A 10000-nucleotide genomic window follows, 5' to 3' on the forward strand; every position below is an offset into this window, starting at 1 on the left:
CTGAACACACACTGAACAACATACAAGAGTTCGTAGCTTCAGGTCTGAAAGATGAGGCTGATGTAGAAGTGTCTTCAGCTGCAATACCAGCGAGTGCCACTAGAGGTCGGCTCCAAAAAGCCTCCGGCTCCATAGACTCCCATTCAACTTCTCTCATCAAATCCAAAGTGAATAAAATGTGTCCATCAGTTATCTCGGTGTTGTTAGCTAAAGTCACTCCTTCTTATTAGTTTTCTGGAGGTCCATCTGAAAATAATCCCTCATTCATTAGAAAAGAAGATTCAAGAAGACCTGTTTTTGGGGGTGTGTCTGTTTGATTGACAGGCCTGTGGTGCAGTCAGGTTACAGCTATCGGTGGGCGGGACGTAGTATCGTCAGGCTCCTCCCCCAGCTTGTCCAAATATGGTCACTTCCTGCTCCAAACCGCTCCAAACTAGCAAGATGGTGACAGACAAAATCTGAACTCAGATGTTTGTAAATGTTTGTAAATGTTTGTAGACGTTTGTAGATGTTTGTAAATGTTTATAAATGTTTGTAAATGTTTGTAGATGTTTGTAATTGTCTGCAGATGTTTGTAAATGTTTATAAATGTTTGTAAATGTTTGTAGATGTTTGTAATTGTCTGCAGATGTTTGTAAATGTTTATAAATGTTTGTAAATGTTTGCAGATGTTTGTAGATGTTTGTAAATGTTTATAAATGTTTATAAATGTTTGTAAATGTTTACAGATGTTTGTAAATGTTTGCAGATGTTTGTAAATGTTTGTAGATGTTTGTAGATGTTTGCAAATGTTTGTAGATGTTTGCAGATGTTTGTAGATGTTTTTAGATGTTTGCAAATGTTTGTAAATGTTTGTAGATGTTTGTAAATGTTTGTGGATATTTGTAGATGTTTATAATTGTTTATAAATGTTTGTAGATGTTTGAAAATGTTTGTAAATGTTTGTAGATGTTTGCAGATATTTGTAAATGTTTGTAGATGTTTGTAGATGTTTGTAGATGTTTGCAGATGTTTGTAGAGGTTTTTAGATGTTTGCAGATGTTTGTAAATGTTTGTAGATGTTTGTAAATGTTTGTGGATATTTGTAGATGTTTGAAAATGTTTGTAAATGTTTGTAGATGTTTGCAGATGTTTGTAAATGTTTGTAGATGTTTGCAGATGTTTGTAAATGTTTGTAGATGTTTGCAGATGTTTGTAAATGTTTGTAGATGTTTGCAGATGTTTGTAAATGTTTGTAGATGTTTGTAGATGTTTGTAGATGTTTGTAGATGTTTGCAGATGTTTGCAGCAGCTGCAGGTCTGATCAGAGAGCTGACTTCAGTCCACTGCTGTGTCACATAAACCAATGAGGAGATTTAATGCAGATATTTTCCCGCTCGAATGAATTTCACTTCTCAGTTGTAAAAGGAAGAATCTTTCTGATCGTCCTCCAGAGAAACAACCTGCTCATGTTTTAGATTCTGCGTGTTGATGCTTCCCGTTGGCCCCTCGGTTCAGCTCTTTATCTGGATGTTGCATTAAAACATATTCATATTCTTGGGAGTTCATTTTCCACAAAATGACTCAAGGACTCTCACCGCTGCACATAGCTTTGTCTTTGAAGAAATAACAAACATCCAGCTTTGGACTCGGGTTGGTTCGGTTCTGGCCTCCAAGAAACTACATTTATATTCAGTTATTTCATGATAAAAACATGTTTTAAAGAAAAGATAATGCAAATACACATAAATGTCTTTATATTTTGTCTTTTTAATTTTTTTAATTTCCCTTATGTTGCACAAAATTCAGATTCTGAAACATGAAGCCAAAACCTGCAGTTCCCTGAGTGGCCACTAGAGGCTCCAGTATATTAAAGGTCGTTTACAGCCTCATACAGAAAGTATGGTCTGTTTTTATTTCAAACCAACCGACTGGACTGTGGATGTGAACCTGGTCTCTGTGGGTCCTGGTCTCTGTGGGTCGTGGTCTCAGTGGGTCCTGGTCTCAGTGGGTCCTGGTCTCTGTGGGTCCTGGTCTCAGTGGGTCCTGGTCTCTGCGGGTCCTGGTCTCAGTGGGTCCTGGTCTCTGTGGGTCCTGGTCTCAGTGGGTCCTGGTCTCTGCGGGTCCTGGTCTCAGTGGGTCCTGGTCTCTGTGGGTCCTGGTCTCTGTGGGTCCTGGTCTCTGCGGGTCCTGGTCTCAGTGAGTCCTGGTCTCAGTGGGTCCTGGTCTCTGTGGGTCCTGGTCTCTGTGGGTCCTGGTCTCAGTGAGTCCTGGTCTCAGTGGGTCCTGGTCTCAGTGGGTCCTGGTCTCTGTGGGTCCTGGTCTCAGTGAGTCCTGGTCTCAGTGGGTCCTGGTCTCTGTGGGTCCTGGTCTCTGTGGGTCCTGGTCTCAGTGAGTCCTGGTCTCAGTGGGTCCTGGTCTCAGTGGGTCCTGGTCTCTGTGGGTCCTGGTCTCAGTGGGTCCTGGTCTCTGTGGGTCCTGGTCTCTGTGGGTCCTGGTCTCAGTGAGTCCTGGTCTCAGTGGGTCCTGGTCTCAGTGGGTCCTGGTCTCTGTGGGTCCTGGTCTCAGTGAGTCCTGGTCTCAGTGGGTCCTGGTCTCTGTGGGTCCTGGTCTCTGTGGGTCCTGGTCTCAGTGGGTCCTGGTCTCTGTGGGTCCTGGTCTCTGTGGGTCCTGGTCTCTGTGGGTCCTGGTCTCTGTGGGTCCTGGTCTCTGTGGGTCCTCGCTCCACCCTGCAGCTCCTTTCATTCACGAACATGCTGCCAGCCAGAGATTAGTCTGCACCCAAACGTTAGCGTTTTGTGTTTCATCGCTCTGACACGCAGCCCTCCTCGTTCTCCTCCTCCTCCTCCTCCTCACATATGTTTTCCCAGGAGGAGCTCAGCGTCCCTCGGAGATCTGTCGTGTTCCCCGCGGCTCCCCCGCTTTCCCAGAAGTCCCGGCTCCTACAACCTGATCCGCGGTGGGACTCGCTGTTCTGTTTGTTCCTTTGTGCGGCTGAAAGAGCTCTGCTGGCGGGAACGTCGAGGCGTTGGCGCGCTGCTGCTCTCCGTGTCCTTGGAGGCTTTCCAGAGTGCCGTCCTGAGAACAAGAAGCCGCTGAGTGGGATGGAATAAATCCCAGCAGAGCCCGCTGCACCTGACTCCGAGCTGCACGCGCTTCGTGGAGGAGCTCGGTGCTCACCTGCCAGCGGGGTTCACCTGTAAACTGCTCGAAACACGACGAGTCGCAGAACTTTGTGTCCGTCCTCAGCAGTTAGAAGAGGAGCATGCTCTGTTGCTGCAGGTTTTACAGTCATTGAATGTGACATGAGAACAAAATAAAGTCCAGATTCCCCTGAACATAAACCTGATGAGTAACAGAAGAGGGACAATTCTTGTTTTTATGTTTTAATATTTTCCTCAGATTATTTCCTTTTTCATCTCTTTTGCTTCTTTTATCTTTAGTTTTATGCTGTTTCATACGTGAGCAAATACAAATTAAAAAGGCTTTATTTTTACAGATACATTGTATTTCACGATGTTCTCGTGTCGTTGGATGCTGAGAAATAAATAGGAATTATATTTCTTATCATGCTGTGCACGTTTTGACAGAGCGTGTAATACACACACCCGTCCACCAGAGGGAAGCGTGTCACGAACTCTCACCCTGGAGGACCAGGTTCGAGTCTGGGTGGTGACAAACTGTTTTTTTCTTTTAACCTGGTCTGGTCCCACATACTTTCATTTTCCTATAAAACACGTGACTCTGATACGCATCCCTCTAGTGGACAGATGTGTGTATTACACTCTTCTCCGTGGTACCGGGCTGTTTGGTTTGGTGAGAGCTGCTGAGTGGACTCAGACTCCTGCTGTGTTTTTTTTTTTACCGCTGAAGTGAATGTAACAGAGGAAGCTGAGCGTCAGGAAACATCTCAACCACTGAAACAATCGGTCTGTTTGTTTGCTGCAGTTTCGAAGTAAACTTAGTTTTTTATGAAAAGGACGATTCTTCCAGACGGTTTCTTACAGTGAGGAATGCCAGGGTGAAGGAGCGTCACATGGTCCTCACGTCAGGAAACAATAAAGTGCAAACTCAAAGAAGAGCAGCCTGCTCCATAAACTGCTTTTAAATCCTCCAGTAGGGGGCGCTCAGCTGGTTTTTTTTTCTAACAATCCTGCCTTTCATGATTTGACTTCTGTTGAATTATTATAAAATAAAATATTGAGTAGATTATTTGGCTTCTGGTAGTTTGACGGTAAAAAATGTGTCACATTTCTATCAGGCTCCTTTGAAAGCTGCTGTTAGATCAGATGATTCAGTCCAAACAACACGGTCGAACTCGAGTTTACCGCACGAGTTGATCTCATGTTTTGCTTGAAATGCGTCTCTGACGATTTGAAGTGACGAATCCCGTTTTATGAACGCAAAAGTTCGTCTGCGGTCGGAGTCGAGCTCACGAACGGTTGTTGGTTGTTAATGAGGCTGCAGATCTTCAGTCAGAGTCTTTCCTGGTCATAGTCCTCACCACGGACGGCACCGAGAGCAGTTTGACTTTTAGGACTAATGAGACGTATAACCGGGTGTCGTCAGCGTATCGGCGGTACGTCGGAGCGGAGCAGCAACTCCAGAGAAAAGCTGGAGAAGGTCTGACAGTTTGATGGTGACAGTTATTGAAGCCGTTCTCCGTGCCTCCTCTCTGTGCCTCCTCCCCCTCTCCATGCCTTCTCCCCCTGCCTCCTCCCCCTCCCCCTGCCTCCTCTCCCTGCCTCCTTCCCCTGCCTCCTTCCCCTCTCCCTGCCTCCTTCCCCTGCCTCCTCCCCCTGCCTCCTCCCCCTGCCTTCTCCCCTGCCTCCTCCCCCTCTCCGTGCCTCATCCCCCCTGCCTCCTCTCCCTGCCTCCTCCCCCTCTCCGTGCCTCCTCCTCCTGCTCCGTGCCTCCTCTCCGTGCCTCCTCTCCGTGCCTCCTCTCCCTGCCTCCTCCCCCTGCTCTGTGCCTCCTCTCCCTGCCTCCTCTCCCTGCCTCCTCCCCCTGCTCCGTGCCTCCTCCCCCTGCCTCCTCCCCCTGCCTCCTCTCCCTGCCTCCTCCTCCTGCTCCGTGCCTCCTCCCCCTGCCTCCTCTCCCTGCCTCCTCTCCCTGCCTCCTCCCCCTGCTCCATGCCTCCTCCCCCTGCCTCCTCTCCCTGCTCCGTGCCTCCTCCCCCTGCCTCCTCTCCCTGCCTCCTCCCCCTGCTCCGTGCCTCCTCTCCCTGCCTCCTCTCCCTGCCTCCTCCCCCTGCTCCGTGCCTCCTCCCCCTGCCTCCTCCCCCTGCCTCCTCTCCCTGCCTCCTCCTCCTGCTCCGTGCCTCCTCCCCCTGCCTCCTCTCCCTGCCTCCTCTCCCTGCCTCCTCCCCCTGCTCCATGCCTCCTCCCCCTGCCTCCTCTCCCTGCTCCGTGCCTCCTCCCCCTGCCTCCTCTCCCTGCCTCCTCCCCCTGCTCCGTGCCTCCTCTCCCTGCCTCCTCTCCCTGCCTCCTCCCCCTGCTCCGTGCCTCCTCCCCCTGCCTCCTCCCCCTGCCTCCTCTCCCTGCCTCCTCCTCCTGCTCCATGCCTCCTCTCCGTGCCTCCTCCCCTTGCCTCCTCTCCCTGCCTCCTCTCCCTGCCTCCTCCCCCTGCTCCATGCCTCCTCCCCCTGCCTCCTCTCCCTGCTCCGTGCCTCCTCCCCCTGCCTCCTCTCCCTGCCTCCTCCCCCTGCTCCGTGCCTCCTCTCCCTGCCTCCTCTCCCTGCCTCCTCCCCCTGCTCCGTGCCTCCTCCCCCTGCCTCCTCCCCCTGCCTCCTCTCCGTGCCTCCTCCCCCTGCCTCCTCCCCCTGCCTCCTCCCCCTGCCTCCTCTCCCTGCCTCCTCCTCCTGCTCCATGCCTCCTCTCCGTGCCTCCTCCCCCTGCCTCCTCTCCCTGCCTCCTCCCCCTGCTCCATGTCTCCATACGTAACGGGTCCTCGGACGAAGACATAAACGTGCAGAGACGGACAAGGTGAAAAACATACATCTGTGTCTGGGTGGAGGCCTCAACATCTGCACCGCTCAGACGGAGATCAGGTTGTTCGCATCGACTCGTTCGACAGCTTTAAGTTCAAACATTCACGGTCAGAGTGTAAAAAAATACAGAGAAAGTAAACAGGAAGTTCAGTGCTGACAGAAGTTTGATTTGTGAGGTTTTAATTGGATGATTTATGGTAAGAAGTAAACACTGAAGAGCTCGTCGGCTCTCCAGGGTTCCCTGAAGAGGTTTTACGTGTTCTTAAACAGCTGATTGACGCGGCGTCTGAGTCCGTGAAGAACCTTTGGGTCTTTGAAAAGGTTCACTTCTACTTTCAGGTTGATATTGAGTCACCAGATGTTTGAAAACACATCCTTGAGTACGATGTTGGGGTCCACGTTTGGGTTGTGAAAAGCTCTGAAAGGTCCCTGAAGACATCCTTGACGATGTTTTTGGGGTTCTTGATGAGGTCATGAGTCTTTTTTTTTTTTCCTTTGGATCCTTGAAGGTCCTGTAGGTTCTCTTAATATGGCCACAGATTGTTTCTAAAAGTGTTCGTAGCTTCAGGTCTGTAAAATGGTTCTGATCCAGAAGTGTCTTCAGCTGCAATACCAGCGAGTGCCACTAGAGGTCGGCTCCAAAAAGCCTCCGGCTCCATCGACTCAACAGAACAACATCACGTTGTGAATCCTGATTCTGATTGTCAAGAATTGAGAAAAACTGAAACAAGCTTTAAAGCAGCGCCATCTTTTTCTCTGTTGATATTTGGTCTTCTTTATTACATTGAAATATATTCAGATGTCTTGTGCATCATTAAAATCAATTTCCCCAAAAATTCAGCTGACAGATTTCATATGTTTGGAGACTCTTGTACTTTTGTGTCGTGTTTCTCGGTGGTTTTGCTGCACAGACGTTAAGCAACACTTTCTGCTGTTTGTTTGATTGCAGCAAAAGTGAAATAATCTCCCAGGTGTGCGTGAACACAACAACACGCTGAAGGTCACGTTGCTTCATCACTTGGATGCTCTGCGGTAAAAGAAATCTGTCGTCCAACTGTGAGCAGAGGTTATGTGACAAACCTCCGAAAACCGAGGACTCAGTTTCTGACGATGAACTGTTGTTATTATTACACAACACTCATCACACGTCTTCATCCTCAAAGCTGCAGGCAGGTTTCTGACATTCAGTGAAGACAGTCAGGAAAACAAAGTGAACTGAGTGACCGCATATTTACATAAAAATGAACTCTGATGAACTTTGTGCTGACAAGAAGCGATAAGAGAAGAGGAGGAGGAGGAGGAGGAGGAGGAAGAGGGAAGGATAACGGAGAGAAAGAGACAATGTGGGAAGGAAAGAAGAAAAGTAGAAAGAAGGGAAATAAAAATAGGATGAAGGCAGCGAGAAAAAGAAAGTTTTAAATGTAGATGAGAAGAGAAACAACGAGGAAATTAAATGAAATGTGACAGAAAGGACGTAAAAGTAAAAGAAAACAGAGAAGTTAAGAACAAACACAAGAAAAGGAACAATTCTTCATCAGAGACTCTTGAAATGTTCAGAAAGTCTCCGGCGATGAAGCTACGAGCCGGGCGAGGTGTTCTGATGACATCACGTTTCAAGAGGGGCGGAGCTTCACCGTCCCAGACCGAAGAAGGATCGTCAGGTCAGGAGACACCAGCTGGGTTTTCTTTGTGTCACCGTGAATTGGTCCCCCAGAGTCAGACTGTCAACACCGAGTTCCACCGAGACCTTCTGAGGTTCTGTTCTGGTTCTGACTTCTTTTCTGCTTCGTAGTCTTCAGGTCAGTCTGGGTTTGGTACTTCCTGTTGGATTTGGAAATGACTCACCTCTTGTTATCTGTCTTTGTTTCACTTCCTGTCCTTTGTATGATTGTTGGCCCCGCCCCTTGATTAGTCCCTCGTCGTCCTTCCCTCCCTGCTGTATTTAGTCTGTGAGCTCTTCTTCTTCACAAACCAGTTGAACTGTGGCGCCATGGCAACAAGGTTCAACATGACATCACAGCGCGTTGAAAATGAGTTTCCGATCGCTGTAATGAAGTTCGTGACCATCAGTTTGGACGAGCCGTCCCTTCCCGCCCTGAGTCTCGAGGTTCTCAGAGGAGCCGGCAGGACTTCGGGCTGCGGCGCTGCCCGGTCAGCGAGCGCCGTGACTTCAGCCCTCATCTTTCGAGGAATGTGCCTCTCCCGTAGAACAAATTAGCTTTCTAAGAGGTTTATTTTGGCCTTTTTTTCCACCCTCTGCTCTTATTTCCAGATCGACCCCGCGCTGCCCTTTAACAGCTTTCAGCAGAGCCAATTAAGAAGGAGCTGTTGATTGAGATCTGGGCTCTGGTGAAGCTTTAAATCTCCTCTTAGATATTGCATGTTTAATTGCGTTGCCGCCAGCGTCGGCTGTAATCAGATCTGGAGTGAAGGTTCCCGCTGTTCCGGCCGAACGACGCTCGACTCCAAGAAGTAATCCTCTGATGTTTCAGTTCGGTTTGTATACATGCGACGCTGTAAAGGCCGCGTGTGGAGAGGTGGCGCTCAGACGCGGTTATGTGCGAGTCTCTGGGATTTTGATCCGTGTTGCCATGACGCCAGACGACCTGCTGACCCTCTGCAGCTCGGCCTGCAGACCGGTTAGTCTGCGGTACGCGGCGATCTGGTCTGAGATTAACGGTGCCGAGACATTCACGCCGAGTTGGATCCAGACAAACTTCTCCTGCCGGTTCCTTCTGGGTGATTTTAGTCTGTCGGTATTCATAGACGAGGAGCCGAGTTTAGTTTTTGCTGACAAAGCAGGAATTCTTTGTTTTGTGAGAAAAGCGACTGGTGTTTGTTTAACCGACATCTCTTTCCTTCCTCTGTGGTGCTCAGTCGACCACACCTTCGCTCCAAGTCCAGAGATGTTTGCTCACGAGGTGTAGTAGGTTCAACCAACAGAGGTACGGAGGACACAGCGTTTCATTGATGGGACACTGCAGACGTTCAAGCCTTTTTAAATGCAAAATTATTCAGATTTATTCTTTTATGTTTTTTAGTATGTAGAAAGACCTTTTAGGACAAATTTTAGCGGCGGGTTTTTATTTGTGCTTTTTTTTTTTTTTTACGAATCAGGAAATATTTTGGGGTTTTAGATGTTGTGAACTTTTCAGGCCACAAGTGGGCGTCACACACTGATAGGACAGAGTAATAAACAAACAAAAAAATACTTCTTATTTTTAATACATAATATTGTAGTTTATATTTTAAAATAAACTGACAGACAATCGAAGAATTTAAATAAATACACGAAACAAAAGCTAAAAGCTCAGTTACAATCAGAGACTGGATTTAAAAATCTTTATAGTCTCTGAAAAGTGAAACCCAAAGTGTCTTCATGTGTAATACCACTGAGGGCCACTAGGGGCTGCTTCCAACAGACTCCCAATGAAAAAGCATCAAGTTCTCTCCTGAAATCATCATGGTGTCATTAGATGAATACTACGTCCCGCCCACTGATAGCTGTAACCTGACTGCACCACAGGCCTGTCAATCAAACAGACACGCCCCCAAAAACAGGTCTTCTTGAATCTTCTTTTCTAATGAATGAGGGATTATTTTCAGATGGACCTCCAGAAAACTAATAAGAAGGAGTGACTTTAGCTAACAACACCGAGGTAACTGATGGACACATTTTATTCACTTTGGATTTGATGAGAGAAGTTGAATGGGAGTCTATGGAGCCGGAGGCTTTTTGGAGCCGACCTCTAGTGGCACTCGCTGGTATTGCAGCTGAAGACACTTCTGGATCAGAACCATTTTACAGACCTGAAGCTATGAACTCTTTTATAAACAGTCTGTGGTTGATGCTTGCAGCGCCCCCTGCTGTCTACAGTTTGTTCAACAGGAACCAAAACTAAAGTGAAACAAATGCATCTCAGAATTATTACCAAACTTTACGGTAAAAATACATTTTAGACATTTTGAAAGTTCTGTTCTGTAAATAATGAAAATATCCACCAACACTAAAAACATTGCAAATTAATGTAA

At 47.8% G+C, this 10000-nt stretch overlaps 1 protein-coding gene across 1 annotated transcript in view; it reads right to left on the reverse strand.

Annotated features, from left to right (window-relative positions):
* The window catches only part of hsd11b2 (hydroxysteroid (11-beta) dehydrogenase 2), a 24542-nt gene that overhangs the window by 9515 nt on the left and 5027 nt on the right, over window positions 1-10000 (reverse strand).

Source organism: Embiotoca jacksoni, unplaced genomic scaffold (genome assembly GCF_022577435.1).
Source record: "Embiotoca jacksoni isolate LCO1_2020_lvr unplaced genomic scaffold, fEmbJac1.0.p SCAF_138, whole genome shotgun sequence".
Lineage (NCBI taxonomy): Eukaryota > Metazoa > Chordata > Actinopteri > Embiotocidae > Embiotoca > Embiotoca jacksoni.